This window comes from Delphinus delphis, chromosome 2 (genome assembly GCF_949987515.2).
Source record: "Delphinus delphis chromosome 2, mDelDel1.2, whole genome shotgun sequence".
In the NCBI taxonomy this organism is placed as follows: Eukaryota; Metazoa; Chordata; class Mammalia; order Artiodactyla; family Delphinidae; genus Delphinus; species Delphinus delphis.
The window spans coordinates 104,167,149-104,187,690 of NC_082684.1; the positions used below are offsets into that span (position 1 = coordinate 104,167,149).

Sequence of the window (20,542 nt, forward strand, 5' to 3'; positions counted from 1 at the left end):
AGTAGTAATAATAACAATAAAATATAATATTTATCATAAATTAGTTATCCAATCATAATTATATTATAAAATATTACAAAATATGTTACATTCAAATAAAATAATAGATATAAAATATAATAATGATATATTATTAATTTTATTATTTTTACCATCTAACAAAGTGTTTTCAAGTTTTCATTTTCTTAGAAAGGGCACTTCTTTTTTATTGCTGTTCCATTTGAATAAGGACCTTTCAATACCAAAATTATAGGAAGAACATAATCTTGGAAATCAGGCAAATTCAGATTTGATAGAAACTCACATTGTTCTCTTATTTGTCCTTATACTTTTCTCACTTACTAAGGACCAGTGAACACTTCGAAGGAGGCCAGTAGTTCACACGTGGAGCTGGAGAGCTGATGGGACTGGACACCAGGCACTCCTGCCAGCTCTGTTTCTACCTGTCCTCCTGCAGGTAGCTCTGCAGAGGAGGTGCCTTCTACAAGAGCAAGGCCTAAGGCCCAGACACTGCGGTGCCAGCGCCCACCAGCATCCCTTTCCTTCAATCTGCTCTTCTGATTGGCCAGTTTTCTTTGGGGAAAGCCTAAATGCCATAACTCCTGCCTGGTGGTAGACATGCTCTAAGTAGTCCTTCCCAGAGCCAGAGAAAGGATTAACTGATTGCTTCCCTCTTCACTCTGGCTGCCAGGAAGCCCAACAACACATCTGAGGATCAACAACAGCACCTCCACAGACCTTCTTACCTGTGTCTTTACATGTAAATAAATTCACGTAGACCTCCACAAGCCTTGCCTCTACCACAGCTATTTATATTTTCCCTAATCACGACTCATTATTCTTTTTTACACTTTACATCTAAAATTTCTTGTAAACTGTTTCAAATCCTACGTGGTACAAGAGAATGTAAATAATATAAACCCCCAAAATGTTTACGTTAAAATTATAAAAATTTGCTAAAGTAATTCACTGATGACTGAGGCAAGCATGACGTCTTTTACATAATAACCGAAGTGCAAAGCAAAAATCACTTATGCCACCAGATGAGGCATTAGGGCCCAAACTGGTATAAGCAAAGCTATTTTTTTCCCCTGAAAGATAAAATATAGTGAGCCATCAGCTTAATTTAAAATTCACACAGCTTCTAAACAATAAGAGGCACTTTTCTTTCCCATGAACAAAGACGTTTTATTCATATGTGAATAAAGCAAAGATTCTTTCTATTCTATCTACATGAAGCAATTCTGCATTTCTATACAAAATGAGCTATTTTGCACCAGGCAGAGCCATATTACAGAACCGTTGTGCACTCTGGATGAAGTTGTCTGATTGCACATGCATTAATAACAAAAAGCACTTTGTATTATCAAATAAGAAAAAAAAATCCTTAAGCTTTCCATGACACTCTCTTCTGTTTTTCCTTCAACACAAACCCATACATTAATGCATTCACTTCTAACCCAGAACTGGGTGTGCTCCATAAGGATGGAGAAAGTGTGTGGGCCCATAGTGAAAGGACCAAATAAAAGAAACGTGAACCTCCATACCAAGTATTTTGGAGCGGTTTTTGGTTGAATTTTTTCCAAGGGTGTAATTTTAAATAGGTTTTGTGAAGTTCGGGGTGGGAGGCGGGGCTTGGGGAGGAATCTCCCCAAAGTGATTACAAACTCATTTAGACAGCAAAGGATAGTTTCTACTTATTTTAGGGTTAAATCCCTGAATTATTCATATTTCAGGATAATGAGGGAGGCATTATAAAAATAGCATATTCTTTAAAGAACTTTACTCTTTCTTCTCCAAAAGTTTAAACCATCCTCTTAAGAGTGTAAATATAGTTCTTAAATTTAACAGGAACCAACACTGACCAACCTGTTAAATTTAACAGGAACCAACATTTATCATACCAATAAAACTGGATTTGAAATATGAAGTTTTAACTTAAAAACAAAATTCTTCATTAATTACTCCACTTTGAGCAACAAATTACTGAGAAGTTCTGATCTCCTAGGTGAATAGCTAGTAAGAAGTGAGACAGCAGAAAATATAAACTGATTTAAAGCTAGAATCCATAGTGATCATTTGGAAGCAAAACATGAATATCATCATAATAGTCCTTGCCATCCCCCGGCCCTCTACAGTATTCATGGGAGGGATTTTACTGCAACAATATCCTTGGATTCTAATCTTAGTACATGTAGGGCATACGTCCCCATTCTTCACCTCCAAAGCAGGTCAACCTTTATTTTCCTGCCTTCTTCACCCAAGACAAGGCTTGAGCAAAATGGCCTGTTCCATAGACAATTCCACTGCCCTCATATTCTGTCCCACCCTTTCCTAAAAAAAAATGTGTATTTCTTAAATGTGTGATTCTTTTAAAAAGCATACTAAAACACTCAGTGTGTATTTAAAAACATTCATTCCATAAAGGCTCACAAAGTGCTTAATCCCCAGTAAGATGCTGGGAGAGGTGACTTTCCAATAGCCTGTCTCCTGCTCCTACCTTTGCCCCTCTGAAGTCCATTCTCAAAGGAGCAACCAGAATGATCTTGTTAAAATTTAAGTCCACCTTGCCCCTCCAATATTCCAGAACCCTGCAATGGCTCCTCTTTTCACTCAACGTAAAAGCCGAAGTCTTTGCAACAAGGCCCCACAGAAACAGCCTCTCATCCTCCCTGACCATCCTTCTTCTCCCCCTCGCTCATTCTGCTCCAGCCACTCTCCTCCCTGGTACTCAAACACCTCAGGCAGGCTCCTGCTCCAGGGCCTTTGCACAGGCTGTTCCCTCTGCCTAGCACACATTTCCAGCAGATATCTGCACAGCCAACTTCCTCGCCTCCAAGTCTGTGCTTAAATGTTACCTTCTCAATGAGATGTACACTGACCATCCTATTTAAAATGCAACTGCCCCATGCCCTACCTCTACTGCCCCAATCCATCTTCCTTTTGTTCTACATTTTCTTTCTCTCCAAAGTCCCTATCACTTTTGAACTTACCATGTAATATACTTATCGGTTTTGTACACAGATACACCCCAAACACCTAGAAAAGTGTCTGGTATATAGTATGTACTCAGTAAATATGTTACAAATGAACAAATGAATACTTGAAAAGATCCGAGATGAATCACTAAAAAGAAATTCAAACCAATGAAAGATATCAGTAAAGGTCGTTAGTTGAAAATAAGTATACACAAAAATAGATTTTCAAATTTCAATAATAGCCAGTCAGGAAAATTACGTATTTTTAAGCAGGAGAATTATTTATATAAATAAAACCTGTTGGGACTTCCCTGGTGGTCCAGTGGGTAAGACTCTGCACTCCTAAAGCCGGGGGCCCAGGTTCGATCCCTGGTCAGGGAACTAGATCCCGCATGCATGCCACAACTAAGAAGTCAGCATGCCACAACTAAAGATCCTGTGTGCTCCAACTAAGACCCGGTGCAGCCAAAATTAAATAAATTAAAAAAAGAAAACTTATTATGGTAAACAAGTAAGAACAGAGCTGTGATGCTCCCCACCTGTCAGCCACTCCTAGAAGCCCTTGATCTCTGAAGGAGAAGGGACTTGAGAAGCCACACATTAAAGAACGCACAGGAGAAAAGAGCAATTCACACCAGCAACAAAAAACGTTAAGTACTTCGAATACTTAAGAAGAATTTGTTAGACCTATATTGAAATAAAACCTACAAAATACTTACTGAGGGACATAAAAGAATTCAAAAGTAAATGGCAAGATATGATAAATTCGTTAAGTGGGAGGATTCAAAATCCCAAACCAGCTGTTTTTCCACAGATAATTACATAACACAACCCCAACAGCAATGCTTATGTCAATATTTTGAGTAAACTGACAAAGAGATCCTAAAACCCGTCTTGAAAATAAAAATGTAAACAACAGATAGTGCCCAAATCAATAGAAAAAGCAATGAACAAAATCGAAGGTTCAGAAATAGAACCAATATGTAGGATCGAGTTTTACATTACAGGTAGCAGTTAAGTTCAGTAGGAAGAAGCCAAATTATTTCGTAAACTCACTAACCATATTGATGACAATGAGAAAATTTTTAAAAATTGCTGTAACTATAACTTCAAAAAAATTCCTGATGAACTCATAAATATTTTAAATATTTAAAAAATGAAATGATATAAATGAAGCCACCATAGGTAGGTGAATATTGGTGCAGAGTCTCAGTTAGGAGCCTTTCTAAAAATGATTTCAAAATCAGAAACTAGGATAAGAAAGACGAATAAAACGGACTACAATAAATAAATACATAAACCCTATTACCTTAAAATAATTTCTTTTTGTCAAAAGACACCATCCAGTCATTAGAGAGTAAAAAGACAAGCCAGAGAGTAGGAAAATATACGTGCATAACATATAACAGCAAAGAACCAGTACCCAGAATATGTTTTAAAACTGCCACAAATAAATGAGAAAAAGAAAAATATTTTTAAATGGACACAGTACTTGAGCAGGTATGTCACTAAAAAGGAAATTCAAGTGGCCAATGAATAAATTAAAATGTTCAACCTCTTGGTCTCCAGGGAAACGTAAATTAAAACATCAATGAGTTATTACTACATATTTACCAGAGGGGCAAAAAATCTGAAAGTCTGACAATACCAAGTGCTGACAAGGGTGCGAACTATATAACAAAGTTCTTAGAAATCAATCAAACACATAGAATGTTAAGCTCTATTCCTGAGTCGTATGGGAGACAGGTGTGCTGAGAACTAGGACCAACACAAAACTGAATCCGGGAAGTAGGTGCAGTTAAGTGCAGCAGCCTCACCCTGTCTCCTGCTGGGTGTTTCCTATCTACACTCACATTCCATGAAATGTGGTAACTGTTACAGACCTCACTCACTCTAGGTACCAGAACTGCTGGAGCTCTGAGGCAGCCCCAAGGAAGGTGCCAAAGGTTTCTTTTGTGATTATCATGCTCTGTAAATGTCCACACCTTTGGTCAGCAATTCCGCTTTCCATTTCCACACTGGTGAGGAAAACGCATCCTCCTCGGAGAAGGTGATTACTGAACACCAAATCAGACCCTCAGAGAGAAGGCTGTAACTCAGATACACAATTGTCACAGTCTAAAACCATAGCCACATCTTCTGATGACTTTAAGTCATTCTCCAGATCAGATGTTTACATTATTCCTAGAGAGTAATCTGATCTTTATTACATTTGTCTGAATGTGAAATAACTGCAATTAACATTACTGATAAAATACCTATTTTCCTCATGAATCATCAGGTTTCTTTCCTCTCCTACAAACTGTCCAAAAGGAGGCTGGTAAGTCTTAAATGCAAGATAGGTTCTCATATGCCTAGAACAAGTAACTAAGATCTTGCAACCAAACAAGAAAATGAATAAATCGACCTTCAAATGTCTGTTCTCCTCGTGATATCAATAATCCCATTCTGAATTCCACCCTTACATCCCCATTAAGGACCATAATAAGCAAAGTGAATTTTTTTAAAAAAAATTTGTAAGTCAGGAGGAGACAAAAATATTGGAGCAAAAAGTACTTTTATGATGCACTTTACAAATCTAAAATTGGAATTTACCCTAAGATACAGCCTTCATAATTTGGGTTGTTTATACAGGCAGACCTTCGAGATACTGTGAGTTCAGTTCAAGACCACCACAATAAAGTGATGATCACAATAAAGTCACACAATTTTTTTTTGTTTTCCAGCACATACAAAAGCTATGTTTACACTATACTGTAGTGTACTAAGTATGCAATACCATTATGTCTAAAAAAAATGTACATACCAATTTAAAAATACTTTGTTAACAAAAAATGTTAATCATCATCCAAGCCTTCAGCAAGTCATAATCTTTCTGCTGGTGGAGGGTCTGCCTCAATGTTTATGGCTTCTGACTGGTCAGGGTGGTGGTTGCTGAAGGTTGGGAGGCTGTGCCAACTTCTTAAAACAAGACAACAGTGAAGTTCCCACATCAACTGACTCTTCCCTTCATGAACAATTTCTCTGTAGCAGGCAATGCTGTTTGGTAACATTTTATCCACAGTAGAACTTCTTTCAAAATTGGAGTCAATCCTCTCAAACCCTTCCACTGCTTTATCAACTAAATTTATTTCTAAATCTTTTGTTGTCATGTCAACAATCTTCACAGCATCGTCATCAGGAGTAGCTTCCGTCTCAAGAAACCTTTTTTTTTTTCCTCATCCATAAGAAGCAACTCCTCATCCATTCAAGTTTTATCAGGAGATGTCAACAATTCAGCCACATCTTCAGGCTCCACTTCTAATTCTAGTTCTCTTGCTATTTCCACCACATCTGCAGTTACTTCCTCCACTGAAGTCTTGAACCCCTCAAAGTCATTCATGAGGGATGGAATCCATTTCTTCCATACTCCTGTTGTTCTTATTTCTATCTCTTTCCATGAATCACAAATATTCTTAATGGCCTCTAGAATGATGAGTCCTTTCCAGAAGGTTTTGAAATGACTTTGACCATATCCATCAGAGGAATCACCATCGATAGCAGCTATAGCCTTTCAAAATGTGTTTCTTAAATAATGAGACTCGAAAAATCTAAATTACTCCTTGATCCATGAGCTACAAAATGGATGCTGTAAGAGCAGGCATGAAAACAACATGGATCTTGTTGTACATCATCAGAGCTCTGGGAGACCATGTACCTTGTCGATGAGCAGTACTATTTTGAAAAGAATCTTTTCTTCTAAGCAGTAGGTCTCAACAGTGGGCCTAAAATATTCAGTGGGCTTAAAATGTTGTAAATAGTGGGCTTAAAATGTTGTAAACAGATGTGCTGTCATCTAGGCTTTGTTGTTTCATTTATAACACAGAGTATATTTGGCATAATTCTTAAGGGCCCTACGATTTCCAGAATGGTGAATGAGCACTGGCTTCAACTTAAAGTCACCAGTTGCATTAGCCCCTAACAAAGCCTGTCCTTTGAAGCTTGGAAGCCAGGCATTGACTTCTCCTCTCTAGCTATCAAAGTCCTAGATGGCATCTTCTTCCAATAGAAGGCTATTTCATCTACATTTAAGATCTGTTGTTTAGTGTAGCCACCTTCATTTATTATCTTAGCTAGATCTTCTGGGTAACTTGCTGTAGCTTCCACATCAGCACTTGCTGCTTCACCTTGCCCTTTTATGTTATGGAGGCCAGAGGAGAGGGAGAGAGATGGGTAACAGCAGGTCAGCAGAGAAGTCAGAACACACAAATTTATTGGTTAAGTTCAGTCTCACATGGGCGCAGTTCGTGCCACCTCAAAATACTAGCAATGGTAACGTTAAAGATCACTGATCACAGGTCACCATAACAAATATAATAATACTTTAAAAGTTCGAAATATTGCCGGAATTACCAAAATGTGACACAGGACAGAGTGAACAAATGCTGTTGGAAAAATAGCACCAGTAGACTTGCTTGACACAGGGCTGCCACAAACCTTTAATTTGTAAAAACAACAACAACAACAAAAAAAAACAGTATCTGCTAAGTGCAATAAAGCAAGGTATGCCTCTACTGTTAAGTTTCACAGAATGTAAAAACACGGGGTTTTTTTAGACAAATTTATTCAATTTACTTTCATAAAGTTGTTAACTGTGCCATGAACAGTGTTACAAGCTGGTGGCTTTCAAAAAATTGAATAGTTCCTGCCTGTTTTTGATAAGCAAACAACAACTTTGGAACACTGAATAAAAATCAGGTGGAAACAACAAAAAAAGGTGAATGGATAAAGAAGATGTGGTACATATATACAATGGAATATTACTCAGCTATTAAAAGGAATGCAATTGGGTCATCTGTAGAGATGTGCATGGACCTAGACACTATCATACAGAGTGAAGGAAGCCGGAAAGAGAAAAACAAATATCATATATTAACGCATATATGTGGAATCTAGAAAAATGGTACAGATGAACCTATTTGCAAAGCAGAAAAGGTAGTATTTTCTACTCTTAAGGTCATGAACAGCATAAACCAGTCCCAAAAAAGTTGTAAATCTCAGGAACAGAGAGAGAGCAAAGAAAAATATTCCAAAATTTACGACTATAACTTTTACCAAAGGATCTTAGCCTTCTAGAACGCAGAGCCTGAGGCAAGGATTAAAGCGCTGACAATTTATTCCAGAGGCGCAAGCCCAGGACTGTGAAGGTGAGGAGAAAAAGGGAGTGAGGCAAGGAAAGCTACTAAAGAGTGTGCAATAAAGCATGTGATCATGCTGACACTTTCAAAATAAGCCAGGAAGACAGCAGGTCACCTGGCAGGTGTGTCCACTTGGTACTTGGGACTTTCTCAGAAAGAGCTGCAAGAACAAACTGGACCTCAGAGTAGCCCATGTAAGGGAGGAAGAAAGGGAAATCCATCTGCCCAGCTCCCTCCTATGGTCTCCCATTGGTTAAGGTTTACTACAGGGAGCCGACAATAGAACACTTCTGGGTTTCACCATTCTAGGCCTTAGCGGCCACTCCACAGCCAGGTCCTATGCCCACTGTGTGGCGTTCCACCCAAGACCAAAAGCGGAGGGACATTTAGCACTTGATAGGACTCGGCATGTGGGGCCCAAAGGATACGTCAGCCCAGGGCTTCACCTCTGAACTCCAGCCTGCCCTGAGAGCTCAGCAAGTTGCAGCAACAGTGGCAGCTGTGTGCTCAGGGAGGAGAGGCTCAAAAGGAGGTGGCAGGGAGAGAATCTCATTAGATGCTCCAGGTTTGGGTTCAGTATAGGACCTTTCAAGAAATAAATCTCTGTCCAATTGCTTTAATGCACTCAGCAATTTCTGCCTCATTTATTCATTCATTCATATGTACACAATGAGTGGCTATCACGATCCAGTTCCCGTCTGTGCTAGGTCCCAGCAAATCAATAAGACAATTCCAATCCTCACAGAGATCCAAATCTACTCAAGGAAACACGCATCATTCACTAAACAAATTATTTACTGAGTGCCTCGTTCGTGTGCTAGACACTCCTCTAGGCCTGGAGACTCAGTGATAATAGTAAAATGACCACAGAATGGTAAACAATGAGAACTGTACTAATTATAACCCTGAGTAAATGATTACTAGTGTTTTAACTAGTCGTCCTGCGACCCGAGTCAAGTATATGAAATCCCATCAGAATACAGGGGTTTAAGAGCAGACAAATAAACAACAGTTATACAACACACCAGGGCTTGGGCACTAAATGGGGGAGATCTGGATAAAATCCTGGAAAATGGAACCAGAATCCAGGAACCTAGCAAGTCCCTGACATTTTGCAAGATGTGTTATTTCAGGAAAAGGTGCCAGTCTGCTGAAAAAACTGACATATGAAATTAGACAAGATCCCACTGAAAGGAATGGGGTAGGGAAGTCCTGCTGACTGCTGGTGTGGCAACCCCTTGCTACCAGTGAGGGGCCCGCTGAACGGACACCAGCTCAGATAGAATCACTCTGGAGGAAGGACCCACATTCTGAGTCCAGGTCCCAATCTCCAACCAATTACCTGGAGCTTGACTACATTTTGGTTCCCAATAGTTTGTAGGGGACCGAAGGTGGCCACAGTCCCTTATTTGGGGTGTGGGATAAAGAAATACATCCCTGTGTTGAATATAATGATTGTAATAAGGTATAATGACAGTAATAACCTTTGCAGGCATTTTTATGTGCATATGTTTCATTTATTTTTTAAGCCTTATGAGAATCATACATATTGAACCAGTAACTATACTTTAAAATATTTAAGAGAAATTAATTAACAGACTATATAAATGGTATTGTTTGTGGGATTTAACTTGGTTAAATTTATAAGTTTAGCACTATTCAAAGAGCAAGTGAAATGAGTGCTTTTCATTTTAACACAAATATTACTAGATTTACAAATAAATTTACAAGATTTCCAAGTTGTTTTTAAAAGCTTACAGTATAATCGGTTTTTACATTTATAACTTTAATGAATTAGATATTGGATAAAATACAGGCATACCTCAGCAATATTGCAGGTTCAGTTCCAGACCACTGCAATAAAGCAAGTCACACAAATTTTTTGGCTTCCCAGTGCATACAGAAGTTATGTTTGCACTATACTGCAGTCTACTAAGTGTGCAATAGGATTGTCTAAAAAATAATGTGCATATCTTAATTTAAAAATGGAAAGCAAAAAAAAAACACACCCAATTAGTAACAATAGTTTCATGTGATGTACAATAGTAACATCACAGATCACCACAACAAATATGATAATAATGAAAAAAATTGAAATATTGTTAAAATTATCAAAATGTGACACAGAGACATGAAGTAAGCAAATGCTGTTGAAAAAATGGTTCCGATAGACTCGCTCAGTGCAGGGCTGCCACAAACCTTCAAGTTGTAGAAAATGCAATGCCTACGAAGCACAATAAAATGGGGTATGCCTGTACTGGTCATCATAAATCTCTCTTTCTGAGCCCTCAGAAATCAAAAACCAAAGGGACAAGAAAGACACCATAGGCCAGGTAAGTACAAAACGCTATAAGAACACTGACAATGGAGCAACCAATTCTGGGGGGAGGGTGGTCATGCAGGAAACAGAGGCAAAAATTCCTAAAGCCACAGGTGATGTTTCAACAGAGTTTTGAGAGAAGGAAAACAGCAGGTGGACAGTGGAGGGAGGCTGAAGGGAAGCATACATCAGCACAGAGGAGCATGGGCGTGGCCCACCGGGGTAAGCCAACAGGGCACGGGGTGGAACCTGCAAGTGGTTCTGAATGGCTAGAGCTGGGTCAGCAGACACAGGTACGGGAGGGGTGGGCCCGGCAGCAACGGGAACCAATAGAGGTTTATCCTGAGGGGCCTCTGAAGGTTTTTTTTTTTAACATCTTTATTGGAGTATAATTGCTTTACAATTGTGTATTAATTTCTGCTTTATAACAAAGTGAATCAGTTATACATATACATATGTCCCCATATCTCTTCCCTCTTGCGTCTCCCTCCCTCCCACCCTCCCTATCCCACCCCTCTAGGTGGTCACAAAGCACCGAGCTGATCTCCCCGCGCTATGCAGCTGCTTCCCACTAGCTATCTATTTTACGTTTGGTAGTGGGCATGACATAATCAGATTTGTATTTTAGGCAGATCCTTCTGGCAGGGTATGGAAGATGGCCTGCAGGGGGAGAAAAGGTGGGTGTATAAGCAATGTATGCCCTCAGTGTACAGTGATGGTGGGTACAGAGAAGAGTTAACAAGTCTTAAAGTATTCAGAAAGTAAAACCTACAGAATGTGGGCCCTGCAGAGATGTGGCTGTGGAGTGTGTGCCTAGCACAGTGCCAAGGAAGGAACTAAAGACAATCCATTGAACAACAAATTTGTTCAATGTATTGCACAAATGATGAATAGAATAACGGCAACAATATCAAAACGTGTCGTTTAGTGGAAGTTACTGGGTGTTGAGCCCTTTGCCAAGAGTTTTGCCTTTACTATCCGATTTCATCTTCACATCAATCCTTTAAGGCAGGTTTATTGTCCTCATTTTGCAAATGAGGAAACCAAGACACAGGGACATTAAATTACTCGCCCCAGCTCACCCAGCTACTCGGGAGAGGAGGCGGGATTGAAACCTGGGTCATCAAGCTCCAGAATTCTTTGCCCAAAGGTGAAGGATGGTTTTACAGTTTCTAGCAATTGGAGTGACGAAAAGGTTTGGGTGGGGGAAAAAAAGTACAGTTTTGGACAAAAATTTAAGATGTGTGGTAGGGCTTCTAGATACAGATGTTTAGGAGAACTGTCAATAGCTCAAGAGAAATGCCAGGAAGCACAAACACAGATGTGGGAATTATCAATAGGAGGTCCCATGGATCACGAGAGTGGATGGGATCACGGAATACGAACAGAGTGAAAGGAGAAAGAGGACCAGGTGATCACCGATCACTCCTAGTGATCACTGATTTTAAAGACATCGAAAGAGAAAGAGAAGCCGGAAAATAAAATAGAGTGGTCAGAGAGGTAAGAGTTCCACCAGCAGAGTGGTGTGGCAGGAACCACAGTAGAAGGCAGAAGTAGAAGCCTTCGAGAAGGAGGGAGTCAAAATGCACAATAAAGCAAAGTGGCCAAACGAGATAAAGACAGAAATGCCTATTGGATTCTTTTAAGAAGACGTGGGTAACCTTCAATTAACTGAAGCAGCTCCAGAGAGAGAACGAGAGAAAGGCAGATTACACTGGGTGGAGGGGGATAACGCGATAAGGAAGTAGAGGCAAAGGGTAGAGATACGCTTTGTAAAAGTCTAGCGGTGAAGGAAAGAGGGAGCTGGGAGAGGCTTGAGGGAGACAGAGCCATGGGAAGGATTTGCAGAAGAGGCAACGCTGATTAAGAATCAGTAAAGGAGAGGTGGAAGATGGTGGGGAGAGGCTAGGATGGATGCCGTGAGGTCTCAGGATCGCAATGATTCTGGAAGAGCCAAAGAGTGGAAGAGGAAGCCATTCGGGGACATGATAAATGATTAGTGACTTCTCCTGAAGCCAAAGCCATACATCTGTAACATCAGCACAGTTATAAGATCTTCTCCAGCAGTTCCTGGCATCCCCTGGTAGGAGACAAGACAGATGTCAGATTGCTCCAGAAACATATGAAAGACGAGGAAGTGACGGGTTTGCAGGGGCCTGCGAGAAAGGGGCTGTGTGCTGGGCAGGCAGGAAAGGAGGAGAAGCCATAAGATATCCGAACGAGCTTCAGGAAAAGAGCAGGACCTGCCAACACTGCTGAGCTACATCAGAAATAAGCTGAGTCGAACTTTCCTACTGACCTGGAATCACAGCTAAGGTCCAAACTGAAGACCCAAAACTCATAACATCCCACGTTCAAAGTGACCAACAAGCTTCCACCCGTGAACAAGCTTCCACTGCCCTGCACTTTCTTAGAGATGCCAACACTGGTCCTGCCCCCCACCCACGCCAACTGCTCTCCCTCCCACCTGAACACTCCCCAAATCAATAGAAGGAGAGGATGCAGGAGAGGAAGGTAGTAGCCGGCCTTGTGGGGAAAAGGGTCCTTCAGGGTGAGAGGGACATGCAACACCTAAGCCAGACGAGTTGGGTTCAAATCCCATATCTGCCACTGGTAAGCTATGTGACCTAGGGCAATATATATCCACTCTGGTCCTCAGACTTCTCGTCTACAAAAGGGGTATAATAATACCTACTCCAAATGGTTGTTACAGGGATTAAATCAGTTAAATTCTTTAACATGCTTAGAATTGCACTATGTAAGCATTAGCTATTTTTCTTATTTCTTCCCCTTCCCATGGGAAACCAATGCAGGTGCTTTCCCTTCCCCAAAGCCAAGTCACGGGGTCTCCCACGGGGACCACTTGCAACATTTGGAGATGCCTTCAAAGAAGGAAAACTGCTCTCCTTGGCCCTCAGAGGGTGGGAAAGAGGACTCCAGTTAGTTCCCCTGTCTCAACAAGAAGTTGCAAGGCAGGGAACAGCAGGAGAGGAGCCATGGGGCTTTCCAGGAGCGTCAGGGCTAAGTAAGGAACACAGCACCAGGAGAAGAGGGTAGGAGTCTATACCACTGATGGCACCAAAGGGAGAAGATCCAGCTCACTCTGGAGGAGGGGGTCCTCCGCAGTCGAGGCGCTAGGGCAAAGCTGTTCACCCCAAGCAGAACCAGAGCAAGGCCAGGACCTCCCCCCAACACACACCACCTCCAGGTCGGAGACACAGAAGAACTCGGCCTCTGCAGCTGTCCCTCTTGCACCCAGCACCAGGGGAAGAAACCCCTAGAAGGAGGAGAGGGAAGAGATTCCTCAGAGCCTGAGCACAGCCCCTCCTGCACCCCAGCAGCCAGGATCCCGCCTCCTCCAGCCACACCGCAGGGAACAGGTTAGGTCACAGTTTCAGAAACGAAGGGTGCTGTAAACACGGAGACTGGCAGGAAAGCTTTGGCTCTAATCAAGGTATCCTGAGGGTCGTAATGTGCAGAAGGAAAGTAGAATTTGCTCCCGCACAGTGGAGAGCACTTATCAGCAAAAATAAAACCAGGTCCTACGTTTGTACAGAGCTGAGACCTCTCCTTAAATAAGACAAATATGAAAGACCTTCAGCCGGCAGGTTCTCCATGGCCATCCTCACCCCCCCTGCTCCACTGACTAAGCGCATCACAAACCAGCCCCACAGGGCGGAGGCTGCCGTTCCGCTTGAGGCCCACAGCCTGGAATATCTGTGGTCAGCCTCGGGCGGTAGACCCAGCCTAAACCTGGCCCACGTGTTCAGTATACAAGATTGGGCTTCTGCCTCACTTTCTCAATTATGCTCTGATTTCACTCTGGAAAAGTCCAGACCATTTGGCTGATGCCCTGACAACTACCCCAGCTTTCTCCAACCCTCTCTCCCCGAGGACTAAACTCTTTCCTTGTTGGAACCTCCCCTGATGGGAGTTTCCATTCCTCTTCTTAGAACCACGGCAGCACTTCTCCCTCTCCTGCCCCCTACCACCACTATTACGCCCCTGGAGTACTGCCAAGGCCCAAGTCACCACAGCCCACTAGACTTACTGACCACAGCACTAACCCGGCCTGACCCCCAGTCTCCAGGCCCACTCCTCCCATCCTGCCCACTCCAGCAGTTCTGGGCTATAACAGTCAAGACCATGTGGGTATGACTACACTGGGAGAGGGAGGGCACTTACAAATTGGAGGATAGATGCAACAGGATCAGAGGAATAGTTGGTTTCAGAGCAGAAGCGGATAGGATGGCATTTGAGATTTCAAGGTGAAGCGGTGAGTGATGCCAGAGTCTCTAGTCTGGCTATGGGAATGGGTGGACACAGTGGGGGGAAGGAAGGCTGCCAGTGTGGAGAAGGGTCAATAACTCCTCCACTTATTGGCTGACCCATCCAAAACAAAGCTGGCGTGTCACAGTGCCAAGGCTGGGAAGAGGATAATTTAATCTTGACCCAGAAGAGAAAGGACCATAAGGGTGTCCAAGTGCTTCTTTTTGCGTCCTTTTAACATTTTATTTTGGAAAATGTTGAACATATCACAAAAGTAGACAGAACATCGTAATGAACCGCCAGTTAGCCATCACCCAGCTTCAACAACTGTTGAAAATTCTGCCCATCTTATTTCACTAGTATCCCCCTCCTGGTCCACCCCCCGCCCCCCACTGTTGATTATTTTAAAGCAAATCCCAGAGATCATATAATTTCATTTGCAAATAATTGAGTATGTATGTATCTCTAAGAAGTAAGTGCTCTTCATTTTTTTCAACATTACCAGAAATAATTTTCACACCTAAAAATACTTAACAATAATTCCTTAATACCATCTGACACCCTCTTGGTGATCATATTTCCTCAACAGACTTATGCCTGTTTACAGATGGTTTGTTTGAGATGGGAAGCAAATAACGCCCACGTGTTCATTGGATTGATTTGTCTCTGTCTTAGTTTGGTTTCCCCCAGAAACAGCTTCCAAGGCAAGGATTTAAGGGCGAACTTAAACAGTTTGGAGGTGTTAGCAGGAAAACTAGTGGAAGAATAGGAAAAGGAGCCAGGGAAGGGAAGAAAGCCAACAAAGGGTACACACCACTGGGGACAAATGGAGCACGGTTCCTCTGGACAACTCTGGGAGACAGTGTGGGGCACCCCTGAGCGCTACCCCAGCCCTGGGAGATAGGGAGGAAGCTTGGGTATTTATCCACCTTCCCCATCCATCACTGGCTGAAGACTGCTTCCAGGGGCATTAACTCTCCAGGCCATAAATTCTCTGGCACTCTGCTCTGCTTGCCATGCGTAATCCTACAGACAGAATGAAAGCCCTTGGGCAGAGGGTCACCAGAGTTCCCAGCAGGGTATCAACTGTAGCTGCTCCAGTCCACTAAAAGTTTCTTTCATCTACATTTCCTTCTCTGTCTTGTCCTTTGCCCTTTATTTACTGAAGAAGTGTGTCATCTGCCCTTTAGAATTTCCGCATTGTAGAGTTGGAGGATTACATTCCCATGGTGTTATTTAACATGTTCCGCTATCTTCAACATTTACTGTGAATTAAACAGTTAGAGACTGATCAGATCCCGGTTCTATCTTTTAACAAGAATACCTATGGGTGACGCCATGACCTTCCAATTGCATCACATCAGGAAGTAAGGGTCTCTAACAACTAAAGGTTTGTCTAGCTTTAAACAAATTTTCCTCCTCTTTCATTGGTTGGCTATGTTCCTTAATTCAGCATATTCCCAAGCAGGCCAACTTCTTCCAAATGCTATGGAAAGCTGAGCAAATATGAAGTAGACAAGTCAAGCTCTGTGTCATCCAAAGGCCTCACTGGAAAATTTCAAGGAGGGTTTGCTTGTGACTTAAAACACACACCCAAAGATGTCATTTATTCTCCCACTCCTTAGAGTGTCTTTCAAATACCAACCTCCTTTTGAAACCAACTTCCATACCAAAACAGTACAAGCACCTCATGTATCTCTCTGACTTTGAATTCTGCATGTGTGAACCTGCTTACACTGTAAGCTTCAACAAATTCCAAAGCGGAGAGATGCTTAGACCCTCTCAATCTTACCTACACCATTTTATGAGAAAAGTCTGCCTTACTGCATTGTAATGCACATAGAATGCACGCTAAAGAAAGAGGCTAAGGCTCGTGAAGAAATGCTAAAATTCAATTCAGAGAATGATCTAGCCCAAAGGAATGCTTCATACAATACTGACAAGTTGAAAATCTTCAGTAATTGATGTCTGGTAAAGAACCTCATTGTAGTTTAATTATCCAAGGTCATTTCTACTTGCCTCCATCAAACCTTCTCCAGACCAGAGTCCATGTTGTCAATTCACTCATTCAAGAAACACTGACCGTTGGAGGAAGAGTGCCAGGCTCCAGTGGGAAAGAGTTTCTCTTTATCTCCTCTGTGATGCCAGTTCCTTCAATGTCATCCCAGACTCACAATATTCCAGCCTATACATCTTCTTAAAAAGGCATCAGGGACAGTGATCTGTTTTTACTCAAAACACTCTGACACCAAATGTGTGGCTTCTTCTTCCACCCAACAACCAATTCCCTAATTCTCCAATACCAACTGAGTGTCCTACAATTCAATCCTGACACTAATTACCTGGAGTTGGCATCAGACTCCACAGGTTTCAAGGCTGCCCTCCCTTCAGATGCCAGACACAAGTGTCGGGTCTCCAGTTACCCACACGTCTGTCCCACTTGGCTACAAGGTTGGGGATGCCCACAATCTCCTCCTTAAGTTTGATAATTTGCTAGAAAAGCCGACAGAACTCAGGAGAGCACTTTACCATTAACAGGCTATTATAAAGATACAACTTAGGAACCCCCAAATGCAAGAGATGCACAGAGCAAGGCAGTGAAGCGGGGAGCAAAGAGCTCCCACGCCCCCTCCGGGCGCACCACCTCCATGTGTTCACCAACTGGAAAGTTCTCTGAACCTCTTCTTTTAAGAGTCTTTACTGAGGGGTCATCAGGTAGGCATTATGGATTAAATCTTTGTCCGTTGGTGGTTAACTCAATCCCCACTCCCTCTCCCCTCCCTGGAAGTCAGGGGGTAGGGCTAAAAATTTCAACCCTCTATTCATGCCTTGTTCTTTCTGGTGACCAGCCCCCATCCTAAATCTATCTAGGAGCCCCGACTCAACAGTAATCTCATTAGCATATTAAAGACACTCATCACTTAGGAGGTGCCGAGGATGTGGGGAGCTGTGTGCCAGGAACCAGAGACAAAGACCCAGGTGTCAGAGCACCCTCTCCCTCTTCACTATGCCTATGGTGGATATTTCAAAACGTATAAATGACATTTTCTACCCACTGCATTTACCAGAAAAAAAACAAGCTCTTATCCCCAGGAGACCACCTGAGTGGCTTCCTCTCCACACAGAGGCCGAGCCATTTTGATGACTCCCAGTGTCCTTCTGGCCTTTATCCATTAGTGACCAGCATCTAAGAGTCACCTGGAACAGTGCAGTGTGTCGACAGCAAAGCCTTTGCTAATCAAGGTCCTCAGAAAATAACAACAACGAACCATCATAAAGCATTCACTAATGGGGCACCGCAGGAGGGGGGCAGCCTAGACCCACGGAGAAGGGGAGGCCAAATATCCAAGCGTGGCGATGTCTTGAGGGTCCCAGCTTCGTCCTTCTCTCTGAAGTTAGTTCTCACACAAGGTCATCAGTCTCTTCCCAACGTCTTAGCTGACCTCTGTGGGCCAAACGATTCTGTCCCTGATGACCCCGTTCCCCCAGCCTGCCAAAAAATGCCCAGGCCCTGGAGATAAGTTCAGTTCCCTCTTACCTGTCCAGCTAGCTAGCCATCTCCTTTATCTCTAGATAATTCCCACCAGACTCCACTGACAACAGGTACAAACCTGTGCCACAGGCTGTTCTCTCTCAAATGGGCGTAATTCCCCTGCTTGATTTCACCTGGAAAGGACACGCTGGTTCAGCCTCTTCATTTTAAATAGAAGTGGAGGCCCATAGGGGTTAAGTGACTTTCCCAAGATCACCAAGCGATGGCAGATTGAAATCTAAAACGGTTGTGCCCCAGGGTTACTGGACCATTCAATATGAAAGGAAGCTTGTGTTTGTAGTTATGGAAGAATAATGCAGTTTGCAAATACATAAAGTTGCCCCTAGGCTATCAAACACTGGCTAAGGACTGAGTAATAGAACGGCTACTACTACGGGGCACGAGGGAGAGTCTTCATCCCCATCAAAGGAAGCAGTAAACATCCTGGAAAAGCAAACTGGATGAAAGTGGAAAAAGGGATGGAGAAATGGAGGTAACGGTAGTTGACCCTGGATAATGGAAATTAAGTGGTTTTAGCCTTTTTCACTTAGCTTTACTGTGATGCTTGAATTTTCTTCTCAAGTAGGTATTTATCATCATAATTAGGGAAAGTAATAAGCCTGATTCCTAGAGTCACACTCAGAAGCCAGCCTCATTTCCTGGGAGTCATACAAGATATAACACCTGCCTGGAGAATGCCATCAGAAGAAACAAAGCATTCCGTTAAGCCATGAAACGTACCAGCTTTTTACAAGGCATCCCATCCACCAGCACAAGCCATGCTGGACTCTCAGGGCACCGTTATTCAACCCCGGTGCACGGCATTATAGCTTCAGAACTGGCCAGGATCTTTGTCAAAAAGTCAACTTCAGTCTTCCGGGTCAGGGGAGGCAGATAACTTACAGTGCCTAGATGCTCACTAAAGTCCCCATGAAAACTAAAAATAGCAACAGGTCTGGACAAGATAAGAGTGCATTTACCACATACCAAAATCAGAAGGATCTTCCACTGATGGGAAGGAATTCAGGTATACAGTCACTGACAAGTGCGCATCAGCCGCCAAACCAGAAGTGGCTGCAGTGTGAAGCTGAGTACACTGTTCAGAGAACACACCCTTTTCATACAGACACTGTAGATTTCTGTGCTTACCGTACAGTCTTCTAGTAAGTAGCAATCCCATGACCGGCTCTAACAAACTCAGTATGTAGAACACCACAGTGTTCCCGCACATGGAAGTCAGGGTCTCGAGGAAAAGGTGCCTTTTTCTAATTCACAAAGAGCACCATATAGGCTAGCCGTGACCTCATCAATACCCTAACTCCACTGGCTGCTCCTCCACTAAACTCTAAGGGATTCAATCCAAAGCACATAACCAGCCTGACACTGTTGGGAACCCCTTTCTGAAGAAGTCGAGTCCCTATGTCTCATCAATAACTTTCTTGCCTCATCCATCCTGAAGCAAAGAGCTTCTAGAGAGCAACCCAGCAAGGTGCAGAGATGATCAGACCAACTGCATTCCTGGGTGACCCTGGAGTAGTGCCTGCAGGCAGGTATACGTTTTCATGCAATGAAAGTTTGATCAGAGGTGGCCTCAGGCCCTGCAGGGCCATGTCCATTTTATCCCTTGTCAGAAAATGAACGGTTGGGGGAAAAGAAGCTATGTCAGCCAAAAACAGCTGCCCGAGATGTGTGACAGACCAGAACTGTCCCATTGGAGACACCGGCTCGGCCGCTGGCCTCAGTCGGTGAGGTCAGGGAGGGCCCTGTGAGTGAACAGTGTCTCACATCCAGGAGCCAACACTAGGCTTATTCATGGGTAAGTAAATAGAAACACGACAGTCTGAGGCCTATGACCAGAATCTGGAGCATAGGAGAACAAAAATGATTCCTCGAGGAATAAGAGCAAAGACCTTCTTGCACATAACTTTACTGCAGGGAAGAGTAAAAACTGCTTTGGGTCTGTGATAGGAAATGAGGGCACCTTCCTCCAAAATAGGCCAAGTACAAAATAGAGGAGGCAAATGTATCCAACAGAATGAACTGAGGAAAGAAGAGACCACAGAGAAAATTAAAACATCAGAGCCCAATTATAGGAAATTCGAGGCCGAGAGGAATGTGCTGAAAAACAGCATGAGGACACGACTAGACACAGCCCAAAGGTGGGACAGCCAGCCTGGTCATTTCAACAAACCGATGTCATGAGAGAAAAGAGAACAAAAAGAAAAAACTCAGGGGAAGGGAACTCTTCTAGATTATAAGAGATTTA

General features: G+C 42.7%; 1 protein-coding gene and 1 non-coding gene across 3 annotated transcripts in view; one reads left to right on the forward strand and one right to left on the reverse strand.

Moving 5' to 3' along the window:
- Positions 1 to 20,542, reverse strand: part of SH3GL3 (SH3 domain containing GRB2 like 3, endophilin A3) — a 145,484-nt gene that overhangs the window by 95,619 nt on the left and 29,323 nt on the right. The gene's annotated exons all lie outside the window — the stretch shown is intronic.
- TRNAR-CCU (transfer RNA arginine (anticodon CCU)) lies at positions 3,287 to 3,359 on the forward strand. Its single transcript has one exon. It is a non-coding gene; the product is annotated as a tRNA-Arg (tRNA).